Source organism: Rhinolophus ferrumequinum, chromosome 23 (genome assembly GCF_004115265.2).
Source record: "Rhinolophus ferrumequinum isolate MPI-CBG mRhiFer1 chromosome 23, mRhiFer1_v1.p, whole genome shotgun sequence".
NCBI lineage: Eukaryota > Metazoa > Chordata > Mammalia > Chiroptera > Rhinolophidae > Rhinolophus > Rhinolophus ferrumequinum.
In genome coordinates, this window is record NC_046306.1 from 8,045,477 (window position 1) to 8,069,809 (window position 24,333).

General features: G+C 44.1%; 1 pseudogene; it reads left to right on the forward strand.

Moving 5' to 3' along the window:
- The first annotated feature begins 33 nt into the window (after window positions 1-33).
- On the forward strand, window positions 34-24,056 carry LOC117016189 (zinc finger protein 64-like; annotated as a pseudogene).
- The last annotated feature ends 277 nt before the right edge of the window (window positions 24,057-24,333 follow it).

Consider the following 24,333-nt stretch of genomic DNA (forward strand, 5'->3'; position numbering starts at 1 on the left):
GACATGCGCGCTCCGGCCAGGGGGCGGCGGTAATTTCTGAACTCCGGGACTGGGTGGTATGAAGTAGGCCACTCGTAGGGACTCGCGGGGAGCCGGGATCATCACGCCATGTCGCGGCGCAAGCAGGCCAACCCCCAGCACCTCCACTCCGAGGAGCCGCAGCCGGCGCGCCGGGAGTTAGCCGAGGCAGCCCGGGTGGTGGCGGGAGAGCCGGGTGAGTAGCGCTGGGGACGCCCCGCTCGTGGGGCTGGAGGCTGTTTCTTGGGTGTGCCCGGACTCGCGCAGGTGCGAGGTCCCGGCATCGGGCGTGGTAGGGCAGGTGGAGCTTCCAACTTGAATCCTGGGGCTCGGACCTCGACGTCCCCGCCCCCCCCCATACACACCACCTTTGTCAATCACACCCCCACTTGTAAATTTACCCTCTCTTTGGGTAAATCACGCCGCACGCCGCTCCCGCGTGGATTTTCTCCAGCCACTCCCCCAGCGCTACTAAACCGGCGGTGATATCCCAAACGCTCAGGGATGCTCTGGCACCCCTTCCGAGGCTGTCTTCGGGGTGTGTCGGCATCCTGGTTCCGGGACCCTCCTGGGCGCTGGACTGGGGGCTGCGCGCCTGGAAGGTGGACGTTGAGCCCCACGCCTCGGATGTTCTCCTGGGGATAGAGAAATATCTGGAAAATGTCTGAGCTTCTGTGGGCGGCCCGGGGCGAGGTGTTAGAGAGGGACACACAGAGAGCAAGGACAAAATTCCGGCCGTCCTTGAGCTTATGGCCCAGTGGGGACGAGAGGGATGGCACAGGCGATAAAGCGGTGAAGCGCTGAGTGGTTAGGGGTGAGCGCTGGGAGAAAAATCCTAAAAGCGGGGAAGGAAGATACGAGGCCTGGGGACAGGGGGCCCTTTCAAATGTAGGCCCAGGGAAGGCCTCACCGAGGAGGGTACCATCGAGTAAACATCTGGAGGTTGTGAGGGAGCGCGCCGTGGAGATGGCCGTGGGGGCCAGAGCATTCCAGGCAGAGGCAACAGCAAGTGCACAGGTTAGGGCGGCCGGGGGATGGAGCCTCCAGCGGGTCGGATGAGGTCCAGGGGTGATGTGGGCGCCTGGGGCTCCCGTGAAGGACTTTTGTCTTGTTCTCTAAGAGAAGTGGAGCCACGAAGGGGAGGGGTTGTCGAGCGGGGCAGTGCCACGGTGGGACTTCCCAGGCTCACCCCGGCTGCCACGTGGCTAGAGGGGTCCCGGAGAAGCGGAGACACCGTCGGCTACCCTAAGGCCGCAGGGCACTATTTCTCATCCTGAGGTCGGTGGAGCCACTACGTCTGAAACGTCTGCGGGGAGGGAGCTTTGCTAACTCGTTCAATTCCTCAGGCTGCACTCAGGCACCTCCCTACCCCACCCCCTGGAATCTCGGGGGTGGGATGGGGTCGGGAATCTGCATTTCTAAAGCACTTCCATTTCTGATTATCTTACAGTCAGATTATGACCCGGGAGGTTCCTACTTGATCTTCTCCTCCGCTGGTGGTTAGCGATACCTTTTTCTTAGCAAGGAAGTGGGAAAAGGAGTTTGAACTACACTTTGTTTCCTTGTCCCCCTCCCCTGCGTTTTCCTGTCCAGGGAAGGTCCCTTCTCCCCAGGAGTCCCTGTTGAGGGCTTTGATGACCACACCTTCCCAAGTGGTTGATGAAGGGGGTGGAAACCGTAAGGAAGCCGCTCCCGAATGAATAGTTTGTCTTTGAAACTAAATCTTGGCTGGATGGAGCTACCATAACTCAAATCCAAACTCCCAAGGCCTAGAAAGGGGAAAGGTAGTTGGAACGGGAGGGTCTTTCTGGGGTGGGGCCAGGGCTCCTGCTAAATCCCTGAAAGAGGAATTGGGGAGTAATTGGAGATGTGGAATCTTCTTGGGGGAAGCGAGAATAGAAGGCAATTCCTGAGTGACCGCAGGCTGCTTGTTCAGAGTGCGTGCTATGTGCTACTTTTATTCCTTCCTGCAAACAGCGCTGGTCCTGGAGCTGTGCCCTGTGTTTGGAGGAATTGAGGAGTGTTTCTATATTGTGCAGTACTGGGGTGCCCTCCACCCCCTGGGAGCGGGGCATAATCAGAACTATGCCCCAAAATGTGCCTCAGTACCAGCCACCACTACCAGAAAAGCAGCCTTCCGATGGATAGGTTTTTTTCGCCTGCATTTTTGGTCTGTGATACTGAGCAAAAGGCTCACTTTTTTTTTTTTTTTTAAGGTTGGGGCCACTCTTAATTTGCACATGGCTTTGCAACTCGAGTAGCTTTTGGAGGAAATACAATGGAGCAGGTCCACTGATAGACTTAATCACCACCAGTAAAAAAGAAAAAAACAGGGGCAGGAAAACAACCTCACGAAAGGAACATCAGCAGCTTCTCAGAGGGTTAAAATGTCCACTGTGCTAAACTGGGTTCTGTCAAATATGTACCTCTCTCCCCCTTTTCAGGCTACAAGGGTCTCTGCCCTGGCTGTACCTTTCCCAGGAGAGTGTGAGCTCCCCTGGATGTTTAAAGGTGAAGGAAGTCTCCTTGGGAAACCCTACAAGCCTCTCCATCACATTCTACCTGGGTGACCCTTTATAGCGTTGGACAGTTTTCTGATAGCTTTAACCCATTGGTGTCCCTTCTCCCTGTTTTCAAGTTTGCATTGCACAATGCTTTCCCTCTCTAAGAATCTAGGAGTTCACAGGTGTGCACAACAGTGAATAAAACTGATAACATTTATGTAGTGCTGACTTATGTATAAGTTCTCCCCTACAGCCGCTAAAGAATTTAATCTTCATGTAAAACCATGAGATAGGGATGATAATTCCCATTTTACAGATGTGGAAACTGAGGAACAGAGAAGTTGAGTAACTTAGCCCAGGGTCACACAGCTGGATGATAGAACTGGAATAAGAAACATACCAGCTGGCTTCCAAGTCAGTTCCCTAAATCACTGTGCTTTACAACCCTTTCACCATTACATATTCTTTTCTTGTCTTCGTTTCTCTTTTTTGCTTTTCTGCTTTTCGGTTTTACTTTGTTTCTGTGGGATTAAAACACTCAAGAGTTGGACGGCTTTCTTTCCTAATACGTGAATGCTTAGTAGTACAAGCTTTTTTGTGCTTTCCTCTGAGGGACATAGCGAAGGACGTCAGATCTGGCAAGTGTGGGTTCTGATCAGCTGAAAGCTTTTTGAGTGCCTCCTCTGAGCCAGTTTCTGTTCTCACAGAGCAGCCGTTCCCAAAAGTGCAGTCCCCAGACCTGCAGGATCAGCTGGGAATTTGTTATAATAGAAAAATTCCCAGCTCCCCTCTGGACCTAATGAATCAGGAATTCGAGAGGTGGGGCCCAAGCCACCCAGGTCTTAACAAGCCCCCCAGGTGATTCTGATACACATGTGTTAGAGAAGCGTGGGCTTGAAGTTCTGCTTCGATTTTAATGTGCAGAGGAATCACCTGGGGATCTTGTTAAAGTGCAGGGTGATTCTGTAGGTGGGATGGGGCCCAAGGTTCTGCATTTCTAACAAGGTCCTGGTTGTGCTGATAATCAGTGCTCTGTGAACAACTCTTTGAGTAGCAATGGTTTAGGGTAGTATGACAGTCACTTGGGGAGTGCTTTAAAATGCAGGTTCCTGGGATCAACCCTAACCACCCCACCTGGGAGATTACACTTGCCCCATGATTCCGGTGGTCCTGATCCAGGTTTGGGGGCCGTCCTGTGCTCTGTAGGATGTTTAGCAACATCTGACCATTAGATGCCACTATCACCTACATGTGCCCACATGATCATGACATTCACAAATGTTCTCTGGGGACAAAATGACCCCCAGTTGAGAGCCATCGGATGGGGTCACTTGTGCAGAGCCTGTTAAGGGGCTTTGAACACAAATACTCGGATGTGACAGCGACAGTCCTTTCTAACGGAAGCCCTAGGATAGCATTTTCCTAACTCAGGCCACACACTGTGCTGAGAATTGACATTGTTCATCTCTTAACTCAACAACCCTGAGGCAGGTCAGTGATCCCTTTTTACAGATGAGTAAACAGGCTCAGAAAGGTTCAGTCAGTCGCAGATAGTCACACAGCTAGCATTATAGCTATGCAAATGCTGTGCCTAGAACCGAAACCCTCACCAATGTGCTGTCTACAGCTTCTCAAGGTAATATAAGGTTTACCTTGAAAACGCCCAGGAAAAATGGAATCCAGCTTCTATACCAGGGGCAAACAAAAAGACCTGGACCTTGACCTATAATTCATAAAATAATCAATATCTGTGTTTTGGGTTTTTTGTTTGTTTGGTGTTTTTTTTGTTGTTTTTGTTTTTTTGAAGACTTCAGACATGGATAGCACCTCGGTTTCCCTTGGACTTAAATCTATTTGGAGAGAAATCATTTTACGTTCTTTTAGGAGCACTTAGTCTTTGTTACAGACATTTTTAAAACTACATGATAGATTAAACCCTATGAAATTGCCTGATCACGGTGGCCCGTGAAAGTGGTGATTTCTCATGGTTCAACCTTCCTGACAGAGAGAAGGGTACAGTTAGCACCCAGGCAGCTGCCAGAGGACTGCAGGTTGGTGACCTTGTTTCTTCCATACACCTGTCCCCCTGCCCTGGGTTACTTTGACGCAAAGCAGACATATACACAACATGTCAAGATTCATCCTTAAATGGTGAGATTGTTTTACATAGTCTTAATTTCATCTTCATACGTTAAAAAAAAACAAACCCTTATCCAACTGTCAGGGAATGTCCATCTTCTCACTGTCTTAAATGGTTTTGCAATATGTTTAAATCAGGACCCGAATAAGGCTCTGCTATCACAGACCATCATCTCAAGTCTTTTAGTCGCTGGGTTTTCCTTCCACCTCTCTCCAGTTTATTTGTTGAAACCCGGCATTTTGTCCTGGAGAGCAGTGGCACTTAAAGATGTGGTCTCTGACTTGTTACTGAACTGTGACAAAAGCAGCTCAGGGTAAGCATGAATTAGCATTGAGCGTAAGCATTTAAAAATAGCTTCACATTGCCACGACATCCTGCTCTCTGTTAGATCCAGATCTCTGTTAGATCTGGACTTTGATTTTTGTCTTACAAAAAATTGTCCTGTATGGATCAGAAATTATGTTACGCACTAGGTCTTTGAGAAGGGTTGGTGCAAAGTTTTGCAGTCTGGATCTTGCCATTTGTGTCCCTGTCATTTTACCGTATTCTTTGGTCCCCTGTATTTCCTGGAAATTGGTAGTTAGAGAAAGAGGACTTTTATAAGACCACAGTGTATGTGGCTTTCCGTTTTTAATTTTTTTTTTCTTTCTTTCTGGAGAGGTGGTGAAGGGAGGTGAAATAAACCTGCTAGATTATAAGACTTGCCCTAGTGGTTATATTTGAGAAATTAACGCTTCTTTTTGTCTCAATTTCAGCTTCAGAGCTAGATAGTAATGCTTCAAAACCAACTTGTCCCTCCACTGACAACAGTGATGCCCAGAAAGCCTCTGGCGTGGCCCTCCCTTCTGAGTCAAAGGAACAAACGACGACCCTTGGAGAGAGGACGTTCAACTGCTGCTACCCAGGTAAATAAAGAATTCAGACACCCTGAGCCCCTTCTCTGTGCCAGCCACTGTCATGCAAGCTCCGGGTGAATTCGCTTGCTGAATCCTTGGCAGTCCTCTTGCATACTCACAACCTGGGAGCGTCCTGTGGGTTCTAAGTACCGCATGGCATGAGGGCCCAGTGTGCAACTCACCAGAACCTCAGATTCATAGTAACTTCCTTTCTGAGGTTGTACTTTAAGAAAAGCTGGGTTTTTTTCCCCCCTTCTCTTCTAGGTTGCCACTTCAAAACTGTTCATGGCATGAAAGATTTGGACCGCCATCTAAGAATCCACACCGGTAGGTATCCATTCATTTGCTCAGAACTTTAGTGTTAAAAACAAACTTAAAAAAAAAAAAAAAAAGGAAAAGGGAAAAATAAACCAAAAGAAATGGATATGAATTAAGTGCTTGGGCATGTAGTGGTGAGCAGGACAGAAACAGTTTTCTGAATCTCTGCCTTATGAGACTTAGATTGTGGCCCACCCCACTAGACTAACAAGTCATAAACCGGACAAAAATGGTAACTGTGATGGAGGCAAGAAAGAAGTGCTGAGAGAACCTGTAGCAGAGGGATTGGATCTAGGCTGGTCATGAAAGGCTTTTCTGAAGAGACGCTTGACTTAAAGGGTGAAAGATGGCTATGTAACCAGACAAGAAGAGAAGGAGGGCAGAGGGAGCAGCAGGTACAAAGGCTTGGAAGGAGCAAAACTGGGGATAAGAGGATGGCAGAACTTGAACACAGATCCCCCAGCCCTCATCAAGCCTTCCCATGTAGCAGGTCCAGACAACATCTTGATTAGAACCTAACAAGAAACCTTTAGCCAGAATTAACCAGCTAGTCTGCTCCTATAGTTCTGAAATTTATTGAGATAATAAATGTTCTTCTGGGGTTTTTAAAATGGATATGAGATGAAGTTGGAGAGGTTGGCAGAGGGAGAGCTGCATGAGGCCTTGTAGTCATAGGAACCGTGGATACCGTATTTCCCCCAAAATAAGACCTAACCGGAAAATAAGCCTGAGCATGATTTTTCAGGATGCTCATAATATAAGCCCTACCCCCAAAAAAGCCCCAGTTAAGATCATCAGCTAGATGGATGCATTTAGTATGTCCGTTGCAACACACGACGGACATATTGAATTATATAATAATATTAACATATAATTAAATATATTATCGACATTAATACTTAAAATAAATGATCATATAAGTTATCATTAAGTATCTGTAAATACCCAAACGGGCGCCTTTGGACGAGAGGTAAACGCTTATGTGAACAGATGAACTCGAGGCTTATTGCCGAATGACCAATCAGAGCACAGACACATCGCACGAATAACGTGCGCACTTGATAACGAACGGATGTGGTTGTGTCTAATATGAATCTTCATAATTCAATATGTCATGGGTTGTAAGGGGCGTACTTAATGCACTTGTGTGAAATAAACATTTTCTGAATTTCGGTGCCTGCAATTTTTCGTCACTTTTGTGTGGACCATCATTCTTAACTGTCATCATTTTGGTTGCCACTCCTGTCTCGTAAGTCTTCAGTTAACACTTGATTTAATGGTAGATTTAAAGGGAATAATATTTTGACCCCCAGACAAGATGAGTGCAAAAAGAAAGAGCTATTCTGTCGAATACAAGGAAGGAATTATGGAGGACTCCCGGGGCAAGAATCTCACGGCTTTCTTCAAAGAGAAGAAGTTGGATCTCCAAATGGTCTGAAATGGAGAGCCGAGTACGATAACCTCAGTCAACAGGTGGATGAGGGAAATGCTAAGAAGCGCAAGTGAGGCTCAGGTCGGCAACCATTACTTCCTCAGCTGGAAGACGTCATCTGTGAATCGATTGCTCACAGGAGAGCAAAGGCTTTGGTTGTGCGCAGGGCTGATATTCAAGCATTTGCCCTTGCAATGACACCACAGTTAGAAATATCCCCAGAAGAATTCAAAGCATCACAACACTGGCCGGATGGCTTCCTTCAGCGATATGAACTGTCTCTAAGATCAACAACACTGTTCAAGCTGGAAGACACTGAAGTTATTTAACGTGCACTTGCATTCAAGTCCTTTGTTGATGGCATCGACTTTTCTAAATACCAACTCTCCAACATGATTGCTATGGATGAAACTGCAGTGTTTATGGGCCAAGGATCTCAAACGACAATTGATCAGAGGGGTGCCTCGTCAATCTGCATTCCCTCCACTGGTTACGAAAGTGCACGTGTTACCTGTATTTTGGCAATTCACCTGGATGGAAAGAAAACCCCACCTCTAATCATCACTAAGGGCAAGAAAGATAAGGTTGAACGTGTTTCAGGCGTTTATGTTCTTGAAATCGAAAAAGCCTGGTGCACACAAGCAGTTATAAGGAAGTGGGTCAATTTAATGCTGCCACTTGTTTTTTGAGGTGGCCAAAGAGGTCTGCTGGCCTGGGATTCAGCCAGGACTCACCGTGCTCAGGACATAAAGAACTTCCTTGCAGAGAGAAGAATAGATCAAATAATGATTCCCGCAGGAATGGCTGCCTATCTCCAGACTCTTGCTATTACAATAAACAAGCCATTCAAGGACCTTTTGCACATGGAAATCAATGACTACACTGAAAATAGAATGGAGAGAAATCAGCGTGGAAACTTTGTGAAGCCTAGCCTGCAAGAGGTCATGACTTGGGTGAAGAATTCATGGGATAAAATCACTGACAGCTGTGTTGCCAATGCACTACGAGCAGGCGACATGGACAAGAAGTGCTCATTTAAGGAGAGCTCTATTGCTGGACATGAGAGATCGGGGCCCATGTTTCTACAGGAAATAGAGTCGCAAGAAATTCAAGCTGGAATTCAGGGTTTGGAGAGTTATGACGATGTTCCAGAAGAAGATGGCATGACTATACTTCAGTAAATGTAGATTGTCGTACATGAATAAATGTAGATTGTTGTACATGAAAAAAATAAGACATCCCCTGAAAATAAGCCCTAATGCGTCTTTTGGAGCAAAAATTAATATAAGACCTGGTCTTATTTTCAGGGAAATACGGTAGGATGCTGGAACAAAAGATTGTCACGCTCTGTAACCAGGGTCTGCATACTACGGCCCAAGGGCCAAATCTAGCCTGCTGTCATGCCCATTTGTCCACCGATTGTCTGTGGCTGCGGTGGCCCTACAGTGGCGTTATTGAGTAGTTGCTAGAGAGACTGTGTGGTATACAAAGCCTGAGCTATTTGCTATCTGGCTCTTTACAAAATTTTGTCAACTTTGGTCTCTAATGTAGACCCTGTACCAGGCTGTAGGAGTTAAGATACTCGTCTGTTTGCTCTGACAGAAACCAGTGGCCGCTTTAGGAGAGTGACTCTAAGTGAGTGACTCTGTCCTGAGGATATTGGGAGCAGACATTCTCACCTGTGGTGGTGCTACTGCCATCTATTGGTGGGGGCGGGGAGGGGGGACCAAAGGTTCTGCCAAAATCCTACAAGGCACAGGACAGGCTCTACAATGAAGAATTATCAGGCCCCAAATGTCAGCCATGCCAAGGTGGACCTAGAGAGAGAGGCAGGGGCTAGATTAATAAAGTTTTATTGGAGTAACACAGCATGATGAGGGTACAGAAAGTATAAGGCAAGGCTCAGTCCTTGGTGGCGTTCACGGAGTCAGGGATGCAGATGTGGAGCAGACCAACTGCTCCTCTAGTGGAGGTATGCTTAGGCTACTTCTCTGGGTCTGATGCAATTGCTCCAGTTTTCTGAATCTCTTAACCAATGGAAAGTAGACGAGGGGTCTCCTTCAGGGCATGGCCGGAGTAGTATCCCTCGTGATTAGTGGAATAGTGAGATCCAACTGATGGTGGCTTAAAACCAAAGTGTTTCTGTTCTGTCCTATGACAAGTTAAGTCTGGTGGCCGGGCCCAGGTTTCAGGGCCCAGGTTTCAGTGTTTCAGGCCCTTATTCTGTTGCGTTGACATCCCAAGGATGTGCCTCTCGTTGGCATGGCCTGAGATGGTTTACTGCCCAATCAAGGCACATCCGATACGTTACACACATCACTTGGGGTCGTGTCCATTTGGCCAGAACTTAGTCACATGGCCACTCTTAGCTATGTCTGGCTCTGTGCCCAAAGAGGAGGTTCTGTTACCAAGGAAAAGGAGAGCTGACATAGGCTAAATGGTGTCGCTGACCCAGCTGTAAGTGGGAGGCAGGGATGGACATACACGTGTCGCTTAAGGCTTCAGCCTGGATCTTAACCAAATGGGTAGAACAGTGCTTTTCAAATCCCTTTACACTTAAACCCCCAAAGAGCTTTTGTTTTATGTTTCAAGATCCTTTTACACTTAAAAATGGAAGACCCTCAAAGAGTATTTTTTTATCTATAGTTATGGCATTCGCCATCCGAAACTTTAAAATATGTATTCACTTAAAAGGAACAGTAAGCCTATTATATGTTAACATAACACTTTTATGAAAAGTAACTATTTTCCAAACCAAAAAGTGACATTGTTTATACCTTTGCAAATCTTTTATGTCTGGGTTAATAGTCACCTGGATTCTCATAGCTGTTTCTGTCTATAATTCATTGTCCTGTATTGTTTTGGTTGAAACATATGAAGAAAACCTGGCCTCACATTTGTGATTAGAAATGAAGGAGTATTTTGATAGCCTTTTCACATCATTGTTATGTTTCTTTAATACTGTACCAAAACACAACAAATGGTAGTTTCTTAAAGATTAGTTGCTATGTGGAATCTAAAACCATATCCATAAACTTTTCAAGCTGTTAAGTTAAAATACATTGATCTCCTTTCTATTTTGAATTGTTTTACCGAGGCTTGATTTTTGACATGCTGTGCACTGGTTAGTTGGAAAACACTGGTTTCCCAACGTATGTGGTTCTTCCACATGTTGACCCATCTCGTTATACTATAGGAAAAAATAATTTCTGTTAATATTCCCAATCACATCAGAAAAAAAAATAAGAATGTATGAGCTGCAAGCCTGGAGTAACAGATATGTTCTGAAATCCCAACTTTTCATTTTCGACCCTTAATGTTATCATTGCTGTATTGTTGGTAATTTTCCTTGAAATGACAGGCTCACTTAGTTCATTTGTAAGAAAATGTCTGCCAAATCCCAAATGTGGAGGGTGGGGGCTGGGGGGCAGGAGTTTGCCAGTTCTTTGAAATCAAAAGGGTGCTGCGTGGAAAAAGCACCGAGTTTGCAGTGCAGCCACCCCACAAGTTTTCGTTTTGAAAACAACCAGCGTATTTTGGTTTGCAGCAGAAGCACACTATGTGTACTTCCCATTTCGTTACACAGAATGCTAAAAAGGCTTATTCAGGGAGATTTAATCAAAGCCATGGGAAAGCCTTGCGAGCAGTAAAAGCTAAGGGAAACTGGCCCTGGCCTCACATGGCAGGGCATGTGAGGGGAGGGCATGGCAGGAAGGGCAACGCAGACCGTGGGGAGAGCTGGCCACCCGTGTTAAGGCTCCACCCACGATCCTGCATCAGTGTGTAAATGTCAGCAGTGAAAAAGGTGAATCATGATTTAGCCGTAGTCTGAAAAGAGTTTTGACCGAAGGGTCTCGAGGGGCCCCAGGCACTCACAGACTACACTTGGAGGACCGAGGAGCTCGCTTGGGACAGGTAAATACAGAAGAGTGGTACACAGCCAGCAGAGGTGTGGCTATGAACAGGCGTCTGTGCACCTTGAATGCAGGCTTGCTGAGGGCTTATTTGGGGACAGGACATTAGAAAGCTACGCTGTGACCACATCGGAGCAGTCTTGGATTATCAGGCCTTGAACTTGGATTCGATCTTTTACCTTTATTCTAAAGTTACGTTGGACATAAATATACATATTGAATACAGGTTTGTCCTTGCTTGGATGGGAAAATAAATTTTCAAATGCACAATAGAAACATTGAGGACTAGAGGGGGGAAAGCAGGATAGAAAATGCTTTCTTCCTGTTTTTTCCCCTATGTAAAATCTTAAGCAAAAAATGATAGATGGGCGGCCGGTTAGCTCAGTTGGTTAGAGCACGACGCTTGTAACACCGGCACTGCCGGTGTGATCCCCACATGGGCCTGTGTGAGCTGCGCCCTCCACAACTAGATTGAAACTACTACTTGACTTGGAGCTGATGAGTCCTGGAAAAACACACTTAAAAATAAATAAGTTTTAAAAAAAATAAGTTTAAAAAAAAGATAGAAAAAAATCACTGTAAATAGTAACTATTTCTGGATAGGTTTAACAGCAGCAATTTTCTCCTTAACTTTATATATTGAGTATATATGGCTCTTATTTTCAAATGTTTTAATCATTCCAGTAAAGGTGAATAAATTATATTGTTTGAAAGCTTATAATGACAAGCTTATAATAATTGCCACCTCTACTTCCATACCACTATCCCACCTGCTTTCTGGATAATAAAATTTATCTGGAAAGAGAAGAAGGCGCAAAAGTAGCCCCAAAACCAGGACAAAACCTTTTGCTTTATCAGAAATTAAAATACCATAAAGCTATAATTCAAACAGTATGGATATTACCGTGTTTCCCTGAAAATAAGACCTAGTCGGACCATCAGCTCTAATGCGTCTTTTTAGATGCATTAGAGCTGATGGTCCATCTAGGTCTTATTTTCAGGGAAACACGGTAGAACTGGAATAAATATGGAATAGAATGAATGAAACAGACCTGTGTAGGTGCAAATTTAACACCTGATAAAGGTGGGATTTCAGGTGAGTGGAGGAAGGGTGCACGCTGATATGTGGTGCCGTGACAGTTAGCAGTCTATTAGGACAAAGATATAGCCCTTCACCTCACCATTCACAAATTCCAAATATAGTAACTTAAGTTACATATTAAAGTCTATAATTAGGAAATGGAGGAGGACAAATTTATGGTATAAGTACACAGGCAAACAATTAGCAAGGACCACAAGTCAGATTAAATGTGACTGAAGTTAAAATTTATAACAAGACACCACTAAGAAGTTAAGACAAGTGTCCCACAAGGAGAAATTTGCAAGAGGGCAGAATTCACCTTCAGGACACATAAGGATTCCTGCCAATCAAAGATAACCCAGTGGGAAAAGATACGACGAATAGGCCATCATCTGAGAAATAGAAACGCCCATATTCACGTGAAAATCCCATAAGCAATAAAGTACAAATGAAACACAAACACTGTAGTTTCTTCATCAGGCTATCTGACAGTGCTGTGTTAAAATAGTGACTCTCAGAAGACCACACATCACCTGGCATTTAATTTTACCATCACCGCACCCTTCCCCTTCTCCTTCCCCACCTCCACCTCCCAATTCAGAGAACATGTGGTTATCTTTAGGGAGAAGCCTGGGATTGGGGCTGTGGGAGCAAGAGGGACATAGAAACTTGATAGAGCACTGATAGTAGCAAAGCTATTTTAACATGAATTTTGAGCGCTGTCGGCAGGCCCCTTGCTGTCCTCTCATTGATTCTAACAGTTCATTCTTTCAGATTGTCTGAGGAGGCTATCCTATGCAAATAATGATTTTTCCTCTTTCTGCTTGATTGAGGGGCTTGGCCCAGGGGCTTCAGGTCAGAGTTGAAGAGTAGCAGTGAGAGTAAACCATCCATATTTTATTCCTTGCTCTAAAGGAATGCTTTGATGTTAGCTTCACTTATTCGTGGTTAGAGTCCCTAGAATTCTTAGAGATCATTTGTCATGTTAAAGAAGTTTCTTCTTCCTAGCCTTCTGACACATTTTTCTTTTTTTTGGGGGGGGGACGAGGGGAGGAGGGATTTTTTTTAAATGGATAATGATGGTTGAATTGCAAATGTTTTGCTCCTTTTTAAGATGGTCCCGTGGCGTTTGTTTATCTAGCCTCGTCAAGGAGATTGACGTACGATGTTTGTGTGTTCTAGTCCTACTTCGTATTCCTTCGTTTGGCATTGATACCCGAGTTAATCTATCATGAAGTGAGTTGAGGCATTTCTTTATCTTTCCCTATGCTATTAAAGAGTTAATTGAATGTGGAACCGCTTCTAGATAATTTGATGGAGCGTGTCCACATCATTTGATAGAACATGCCCCAGTACTCTCTCTGCGTATGACTTTTTGTCAGAGGATGGAGAGGGGGTATAGACTAGACTGTGATGACACTGGCAATGTCAGTGGCAACTGAAGACAGCTCTGCTCATCCCAGCATCCCGCAGAGTCAGTCGTAGCTCTGTGCCGTGGGCTTCTCTCCAGGACCCCGCTGGTAGGGCAGCCTCTGTCGGGAACACACCAGAGAAAGGCGTGCGTGACCTTGTATCTGCTCTGGACTGATGGCAATTTTTGTGAAACTTATGGACCTTTCCCAGAATAAAGTTTTTAAGTGTAATAAAAATCACATTAAGATTATTTCAGTACATTTGCTATCAAAGTCTTAATCGAGTGGTATGTTAATACCCTAAACCCTTGCTACCCACATTTCTGGTAAAAACCAGAAATGCCAGCATCCCTCCTGGCATGCTTGTTAGAAATGCAGAATCTCAGGCCCCACCCTGACCCACTAAGTCAGAAACAGCATTTTACTTTGTTTCTGTAAGTTTGGCTTGAGAAATGGGGAGGTGTTGGTCAAAGGGCACAGAATTCCAGTGATAAGATGTGTAAGTTCTGGGGAATCGAACATACAGCACGATGACTGTAGTTAACAATACTGTATTATGCACTTGAAAGTTGCTAAGAGAGGAGATCTTAAATGTTCCCACCACCAAAAACTGGTCATTATTTGAGGGGATGCAGGTGTTACCACGATAAGGTTAATTAATCCTTTCTCAACATATACAGACATTAAATCATCCCCTGGTACACCTTACACAATGTTATACGTCTGTTATATCTCAACGCTGGAAAAAATATCAGCATTTTAGTGACACCCTCCCCACCCCCACATGGTTAGTATTCACAGCAGCACTGAGAAGGCCTGCATTTAATATCAGGATCTCATGGCTGCTCTACTAACTACCTTAATTGTGAAGCAGTGGTGAACATACATGACACGTTGAGAACAGCAGCGAAGTATGATGTGATACGAACATGGCTTGTGTCTATTTCTGAGGGTCTCAGGTACCATTATTATTAGTGTGGTTTGTTGAGTGCATTCATAATTGGGGGAAATGCTAAATGCCAGTGAGGGGTTGTAGAAATAAAAAGGTCATCGTTTCTCATACAAGATGTTGGACCCTCTAAATTTTATCTACAAGCCCCAAATTAAGATGCCCTGATCTGGAATGTTACAGGTTATCTTGGGCAAGAGAAATGAGTGTGGCAGACTATACACTGGCTCATAAAAGCATCTGCCTACCAGTGATTTATCAGTTTTGATCATATTTTAATGGTCAGTGTAAGTCACATGCCCAAGCCTGCAGCTACTGGGACAAGAAAGCAGGATTCTCCTGGGAAGGACAGCAAATATTTGAACAGTAAATAACCTACCTTGGGGTGAATCTCTGACAGAGCAATTTTTAAAATTGGTATTGATCCATTTTACTTGATAATTTTATATCTGCCTGGACCATCATCCATTTTACCGAATCTTCTAAATTTATTGGGATAAAGTTGACTGTGCCTATCTATAGTCCCCTTTCTCTTTTCCAGCGTCTACTGGAATGGTTCTTAACCAGATACAATTTTCCCCGCTCACTTTCCCCCCACAAGGGACATTTGGCAATAGCTGAAGATATATTTGACTCTCACAACTGGGGAGGGAGTGCTACTGGCATTTAGTGGGAAAGGGTTCAGCGAAACTGCTAAATATCCTACAGTACATCGCACAGCCCACTGCAAAGAATTACGTGGCCAAAAGGGCAATAGTGTCGAGACTGAAAATCCTAGTCTATTGGAATCTTCTCTTTGTGAGCAAACCTTCCTTTCTAACAACCATATTTTACTTTTTTTATTGATCAAGTGCTGTAATCTTTGTTTAGTCCTTCTGGTTTCTTGAATTGCGTACGGTTCACTTGCTTTCAGTCTTGTTAAAAATGAATTTAAGTCTATAATCTTTGTTCTGAAAAGTGATAGGCTGCAGGTTTTGATACATGAAGCTGTCACCGCACATCTCTCTCTAGGAGGTCTGGAATCTGATTTGGATTCTTGAACAAAAAAGTTGTTTTAAAATATGTCCTACAACTTGCAAGCTGCCTTTTTTGAAAACACTTGAGCAGATCATGTGAGATTCATAAAAGTTTGATTCCTGTCTACTTGGTGAGTTTTACCTCAAATATGAAATTTTTAGTGGCATTCATCATGATTTGTATTTTGCCTAATTCTAAAATGGATACTCTCACTTTCTTTTAGCATTTCCCTATTTCCCTATAATATCTTTCTATCATTTTCTGTTTCTCTGTCATTGGTATTAAGGTATCTTAAGAGCATTAAGCTGACTTCTTTTTGAAATTTTTAACATACTTAAATTTAGTTTGATTTTTATTTTTTTACCTTATTTTTGTGATATTGCCTGTTTTGTTTTGTTCTGTTTTGTTTTTTGGTTGGTTCTCTCTTGTGGTTTGGAAGCAATACTTTCCATTTCATTGCTTTCATATATCTCACAGATCTCCATTTCCTTTTTTTTCCCCCCCTGATGTATACACAGTTCAAGTGTGATACCCTGAGTCATCTGTCAACTGGCTTTATTTTCTCTTTCCATTGAACGTTAGTTCAAGTGTAGGATTCTATATAAGTTCTATAGAACTTTGCAGATATCGTTCCCATCTTGCTACCATCCAGTGTTGTCTGAGGAACTGTGTACTGATCTGAGCATTTTTCTTCAAGTTTTAAGAGCTCACCATTCTTGGGCTTCTGAAATTGTGCCACCCTACCTCTAGATAAGGCATCTTAGCACCCATGACCGTCTTTAGTGTTAAGAAATAATTATTTGCTCTGTTCTGACCTGGACAGTCTAGAACTAGCTTTCATGTCTTTTCTTGGACTTTCCCTGTTGTCCTTTGGGGCAGCCTTCTGGGAGATTCTTTTGTTCCATCTTCTACTTCTGGTCATGTTTTTGACATCCTTTCTGCTACTCAACATACTGGAAATTCTATTTTGACAATAAAAGGATACTGGAAATTATTAGGGGAATGAAAACTGTTTTTATAACATCAAGTTTTTGAGTTGGGCACGTCTTCCTGGTCTGACTTTTTCCCCAAGCATTTGGTTATTGGGTAGATTAATTTTTATGTGGATGTGATCAGTCTGAAGTGGTTGTAGGGGAGGAGAGGAGCACTTTATATGGAGATGTTCTGGGATGGGGTTCTCTGTTTTCCAGAGTATCTCTACCTACTTGGAGCCTTTGCATCATTTCTCTGGTATAAGCCCCCCTATTTCCTAATAGCCTGGAGTGAGGTTACCACTGCTGCTTACAACTTGGTACAAATGAAGGAAGGGGTCCACCTGACCATTCTCTATGTGGTTCATCAACCTAGTGAGCCAGAAAGCTCTTCTAAGACACCTATACCTGCCACCTTTGATCCTGAATACTCCTATAACCACTCCCATTTTCCCAGATAGGGTTTGGCTTATGATTTTCTCCTTCAGTCTGATTTTATCTAACCTGTCCCTGAGGAGTCTTCAAAATTTCTGAGCCATCCATGCATGGTACAACTTCTTGTCTCCCCGTGTGCTAATCTCCACTTCAGTATGTTCCTATCTCTGGGCATTTGGACAGAAAGAAGAGGTAGACCCACATACCCAGGCTACCATTTTGGTCAGATCTCCTTGCAGTCATCTTGATAGAGGAACCCTTAAAACCTTGACTCTTTTATGTGTTTGAAGGAGACAAACCCCACAAGTGTGAGTTCTGTGACAAGTGCTTCAGCCGGAAGGACAACCTGACCATGCACATGAGGTGCCACACCAGCGTGAAGCCCCACAAATGTCACCTGTGTGACTATGCTGCCGTGGACAGTAGCAGCCTCAAGAAGCACCTGCGGATACACTCCGACGAGCGGCCGTACAAATGCCAGCTCTGCCCCTACGCCAGCCGCAACTCCAGCCAGCTCACCGTCCACCTGCGATCCCATACAGGTAAGTCCCTGACCTGGAAAACCTCTGTGCCTTACTTAGTCTCTAATTTCTTAACCTTAATTTACCAAAAATACAAGCAGCTTAAACAACTTGGTGGCTAAGTAAAGACATTGAGAATTTCTGTGGTAATTGTGATGCTTGTAGTTTTTCATTTGCCAGGACAATAGCTTCTGGTAAAATGTGAAAGTCTGAAGCTGGATTTTCTAACATAGATAGGATGGCTGGGGATGAGTACCCAATACAGCAGTCAAGAAGTAAAGATGTATCTCGAATAAAAGTCTGATGTATAAACTAGGTGTTTCAGTCACTTAACGTAAACTCTGATTGTGTAGCTTACTTCAGAACATGTAACAAAATCAGTTGAATGTACTGCAGGTCACAAATTTCTAGTTATAGAAAATAGACTTTGCAAGTAGCTCTTCCTTCCCTTCTTTGTGAGACCCCACTGAAATAATCGATTGATAGATAGAACCAACCAACCCATCATGGCACAGAAAAATGGGTATGGGAGGCTCATAAAGAGGTTCATAAAATGAGAATTTTAAGTGAATTCATGGAAGATGGAAACAATACGGGAATATACTGATATCTAAAATTGAGTAAAGAAAACTCTCCCAACAGTCAACTGGGAGGCAGCCATACAGTTGGGAGCTGATCTGTCCAGCCAATATCTGGCTGCTCTGAGAGTTCTGGACTTGAAACTGGCATATGGACTACCAAGGCCACAGAGCTCAGAGAAGCTGAAGCTATTGTCAAAATGGCCCAAACTACCTAGTGGCAGTAAAAATCTATGACACCAATGCTAATCCTAAAACCAATCCACTCTTCCTAAAGTGTCAACTATGGATTATGAATCATTTGTGGAAATGATGGTATAAAATGCACCAAGTCTAACAAATAAGTAATCAATCCAGGAGTTAACAGAGTACTTGGATAATAGACAAGAATTTTTCTATCCTAATTGGTATCTACCCACTGGCAGAAAATGTTGCATCCAAGAAGAGTTCTGTGAAAAGGTAGTGAGAACAAAGGAGTATGAATTAAAACCAGGATTGCTGGCTATAAAGTTAAAACAAATCCCAGAGATCAGAAAAAATTTTTTTAAAAAATTGGAGAACTGGGAAAGAATGAGAAGCTGGAAATCTGGTTGCTGACAAGGTCTAGGAAGAAACAAAATAGAAGTGAGAAAATGAGTAAAGGATTTCACAATTCTAAGGAGCCGTGGGAGTGAAAGGACTCACAAGATGCCAAGCAGGGCCAAGGGAGTAGCTGGAGCAATCCATACCAAAAAAGACTTCACAGTATTAGTGGCTTCTAGGAGACAGTGGAACAGTGCCCTCAAAGCTGGGAAATGAATTCGAACGTAGAATTCTATACCCAGCCAAACTGTCTCAAGTATGAAAGCGGAATAGACAAATGTATGCAGGATTCAGACTTTATGCCCAGCCACCATTCTAGTGAAAGGTACTGGAAGGTACTCTAGCAAAACAAGGGAGAAAAAAAATTGACATAAGATATTTGATATATGAATATCTGAATATGGCTAAGTGGTGTTGCAACAAAGGGAAATCTCAGGGTGATACTTGTATAGCAGGTTAAGAGAAAATTCAATAAATCAGAAATTCAGGAAATCGATTAGAAGTCCATGTAAGTTTCCATAATTAAGAGACTGGCTGACTTTTGAGATCATGGTGAGATTCTTTTTTCTCAAAAAAGCACAGTCTTGTAAAGAAACAGGATAAAATGTGGCCTAAAAAGAACATGTAAGAAAAGAGGATCAATTTGACCTTGATGCTAGCAACATTATCAACTGGCCCAGATGTGACAGTGACCCCGTAAGGAGGTTACACGTAATCCCGGTGCAGTAGTTGGTTCTCTTGAATATCTCGTAGCCAGTCATAATCCAAAATGTACAGCAAGTCCTGGATAACATCAGTTCATTCAACATTGTTTCTTTATAACGTTGTTAAGATGCCATAACTCTTACTTATGTCCATTAGCCTATGGTAAAATTGGTTTGGTATACATTGTTTCGCTTCAAATTGCAGAACCTATTGACATTAAATGAGGACTTAGTGTAGCTTGACTCTAAAGTTGAAAACAAATAGTTAAAGCATGAAAATTCACCGGTCAGAATGCAAATGTTATTGAGCTTAAATGTAAAAATAAAGCTATTCCTGACGAGAGGAGGGAACCCTCAAAAAACCTGTTAAGTTGATGCACTAAATGTTGTGAAGCTAACAGTTTGGAGGGTAGTTCTGGACGAGCAGAAATGAGAATACAGGCGGACATTGGAGAAAGGATGCATGTGTAGGATAAGGGAGCTTCCTTTCTTTGCTTAGAGTCAACTGATGATGATATTTAAAGCAGCAACCTACAAAGAATGAAAACCCTTGAGCAGTGTCTCCAGGGGTACGCAGGAGGCTATCTATGGCTTCTCATTATTTGTCCCTCCTGCAGATTCATGTGTTGCTTTAAAAATAAAATTCAGTCCGCCGTGGTGAAACTTTAAAGAGTCATACAAGCCAATTAACTGATACATGTAGCTTAAGCACTGGAGTAAGCATATTTATAAATCTTAGCTTGATTTGGAACAGTTGTATGTAACATTGTATGCACCTCTTTTTTCATGTTCAATTTTGGAACGTCAGGTTAAATGAGAGGTTAGATTCAAAACAAAGTGTCCTCAAGAAGAGTGTGGATTGGATGCTATGATTTCTGGGTTCAAATCCCTGCTATTTAGGTCAGTAACTTGACCTCTCTGAGCCTCAGTTACCCCATCTGTAAAATGGGAGGGGTAATAGTACCCACTCATAGGACTGTTGTGAGGATTAAGCAAGTTAATAAACATGGGTGAATGGAGTTCTTAGGAGGCTCCAGGTGGCTGAGTTCAGAAGACCCAGCTGTCCCTTTGCGGCCACGTGTTCTGACGCATGTTTGGGGGGAGTTCTGTTTTGCCTGCCTGCTCTAATGGAAACACACCTTCCGTTGCTAGGGGACACCCCCTTCCAGTGCTGGCTCTGTAGCGCCAAGTTCAAAATCAGCTCGGACTTGAAAAGGCACATGATCGTGCACTCCGGGGAGAAGCCTTTCAAGTGTGAGTTCTGTGACGTCCGCCTGCACCATGAAAGCGAACCTAAAGTCACACATCCGCATCAAACACACCTTCAAGTGCCTGCACTGCAGCTTCCAGGGCCGCGACCGGGCCGACCTCCTGGAGCACAGCCGTCTGCATCAGGCTGACCACCCCGAGAAGTGTCCGGAGTGCAGCTACTCCTGCTCCAGCGCGGCCGCCCTGCGCGTGCACAGCAGGGTCCCACTGCAAGGACCGTCCTTTCAAGTGCGACTTCTGCAGCTTTGACACAAAGCGGGCCCCAGCACCTGGCCAAGCACATTGACAAGGTCCACAGGGACGAGGCCAACCAAACGGGAGAACCGGGCCCCGCAGGGCAAAGGGGGCCCCGAGAGGGCAGCTCCCAGCATGTGGCTAAGATAGTGACCCAGGGGCCTTCCGCTGTGGAGACGTGCGGTGCTGCCTTTGTCAGGGACGACTCTCTGCGCTGCCATAAGAGCAGCACAGTGACCAGAATGAGAACAACAAGAACTCCGACTTGGTCATTCCCGCCTGAAAGCAGTACCTCGGGGCGCTTGGCACCCTGGTGTCTGTGGGGCAGCTGGAGACCCCCCTGGAGCCCAGCCAGTGCCTCTAATTCAGGCAAAGACAGTTATCCAAGATTCCAGGCAGACACTGTCTCCCAGCCCTCTTGGGTGAGGCCACCGAGTCGGACTTTAGTCACCAGCTCCGGGCATGGCTGCTCCCAGCTTCATAGGCCTCCAGAGGCAAGGGCTGCAGTCACTGGCACAAGGGCAGACGCAAAGCAATGCCATGGAGACATCTCTCCACATTGCTGTCTTCCCTCCAAGAATCATCTGAGCAAAGTGACACATCCGTTCCAAGGTGGGGGTCCATTGAGTACCGCTCTATCCCCCAGGGATAGCTTCTTGATGGGTTCCAGCTCTGACTCATCCATCACTGATGAATTATTTAGACCACATGGAAAACTAAACTCACCTGGCCTGTAGGTTGGGAAAGGTTCAGATGAGGACGGGTCCATGGAGGGTCTGGGGAAGCTGGCCTAGTTCTTAACCTGGGTGGTGGTTATGAGTGTCACCTTATACGTTTTTTTGTGTGGTTCCTTTTATCTGTTGTCTTATAATAAAAAGGCAACTCGCCTGCAGAATGGTGTAAGAGGAACACTACACTTTTCTTCCTTAGACAGGTTATGGTGTGGGGTTCCTCGACCCTGCGTTCAGTCATTATAAACAACACACAGGGTTTCTCAATGTCTTCGTGCTGCTGCGATGTGAAATACAGTTTGATCTGTAGGTGGCAGCAGAGATCAAGCTAACCCTGGCTCAGCCGGTAAATGCGTTGTGAAATTCAAGATTTGTGTACTTGTATTCATAAAGAGACTAGGAGCCCAGTGGGCCCTGGGCTCGGTTATGGGACACGCGATGTGGGGGACGGCCTGAAACTAATGTCTGTCATCAAACTGAGCACATGGTGTTTGCGGAACCAACAAAGTAAAATCCAAACCACATTTTACAGAGGAGACTATGGAACGCCAGTGGATATATAATTGATCCAAAGTTGCTTTGTGTGTTCTACTTTGGCATCTTTCTTCAAATACAGTCTCTGTTTAACACAATTCTTGTGTGTCCTCATCAAGCTAAAAATCTATGCTCTTAAAACAAATTATAACAGAGCCATTGTTTTGGGGAACGAGGAAAAAGTATGTGAAAACAGATTTTTATAGATTGTATCCAGGGGAATATTTCACTTATGAAACAACAAGAGGTACATAGCTTATTTTGTTATGAATTTTGTTGTTTGAACAAATCTGATTCCATTTACATTTGACATAAGGCGGGTGCTGACGCACTGTGGAATCGCTTTGTTGTAAGGAGAAAAGATGAAAATGAGGAGAGAGACCTGTGATAGAATTAACCATTGCTTTGCTTTGGAACTGTTTTTTCCATTGTTTAGAGAAGCGTTTGGATACTGAATGCTGGTGCCTTGTACAGATTCTGTTGTCACCTTTCGGCTGTTTGTCATGAGTCTTATCTACGTTTCTGTTCTAGTAACAGAAGGGTTGTTGACCTTTCAAGTGGGAACCCAGAGATCAGAATCATACAAACGCTCCTTGTACTTCTGATGTTATAGCTCTTCAGATAAACAGGAAAGACATCAGCCTTTTCAGAAGGCATTTTTTTTAACAGCTGTATGGACTTCAAGGGTCTTAGATCTACCCTGGTAACACCTAGCAAAGATGGATTCCCGGTGTAGCAGAGGTCAGTTAAAAGTTTTGGACCAGAGAGTAATTTGGACCAAATATTAGTATGTGAGGCATCGTGAAGCCACGAGGTCTCTTTTGTGACTAAGCTCTGCGATTTTAGCTTAACAAAAGCAGCCATAGACTACAAGAAAAGAATAAATGTGTCTGGGTTCCAATAAAACTTTATAAAATAATTCCAGAAGTGGACAGGTTAAGTGGCCAACCCTACTTGGACGAGACATAACATATACAGAGTATCACCAAATAAAACTGGGGGACAGCCATGGTGCCGAGCAGAATGGCAGCGTTTCTGTACCCATCTACCTGTTTGCAAAGTTGATGGGCCTCTGAAAGGGTCAGTTGATGAATGAGTGTGTTTGCAGTTTGACTTCACCTGGACCAGGGGTGGGCAGCCAGGTAGTAAATATTTGAGGCTTTGCTGGCCGCAGCCTGTGTCAAAACTACTCAGTTGTTCACCTCTGCTATTGTAACACAATCACTTTACTCTGCCATTGCAAGCAGGCCATGATTTGGAGGGCCATAGTTGACAGACCCTTGAACTGCCCTGTTGGAGCACAAACAGCAGAGTAATCGGTCATGGGTAAATGCGGGGGGAGAATTACTAAGAATCCTGGGACCCCTTCCACAAAGGTGCTGCTTCATGCAACAGATAGATGAGTTCCAAGTAGGCAGTGGGAAAAATTGGGTCCTTTTGATCCTTCTTCAGGTCAACTATAAAATCTCCAGGGAAGAGTCCAAAAATGAAAGTGATATCCTCTTGCTTTTCCTGTGCGTATGGTTTCTTGCTGCCTTTTAAGTACTATAGAACATGAATTGTTTGTCCCTACATTTAATTTCTTCCTTAAAGAAAAAGGATGAGCCTTAATTACTGTTGGCCATTGGTGATGTTAGTCCTTCTCTGAGCCAGACACTGTACTAAGAACTTCACCAGTGTTTACTCATTCACTCATCTGTTTCTCCCGGGGTGCCATCTGGAGCTGGAACTAGGGTGAGACACGTGAGGCATTCGCCCAGGGCACCGAAAACTCAGTAACCAAGAAATAATATTTCAATGCAGTATTTTTTTTAATTAGCACACTGTGATCCACGGGTGAGCCACTTTGTTTTTGTAAATAAAGTTGTATTAGACGTTGGCCTGGGAGTTAGGGGAGGGCTGTGCAAGGGCAGAGTTGGATCCTATCTTTATTCAAATTCTGATGTTTTGTTTATCGTGGAATTTTTTTTTTTTCATTATGTTTGGTTTTTAGGAAATTTCATTAAAATATTTACCTCGATCGGTGAGACTTGGGCACCACTTTTTATTTGCACCTGAGGGGATTGCCTCATTCAACTTATACTAGTCCCTCT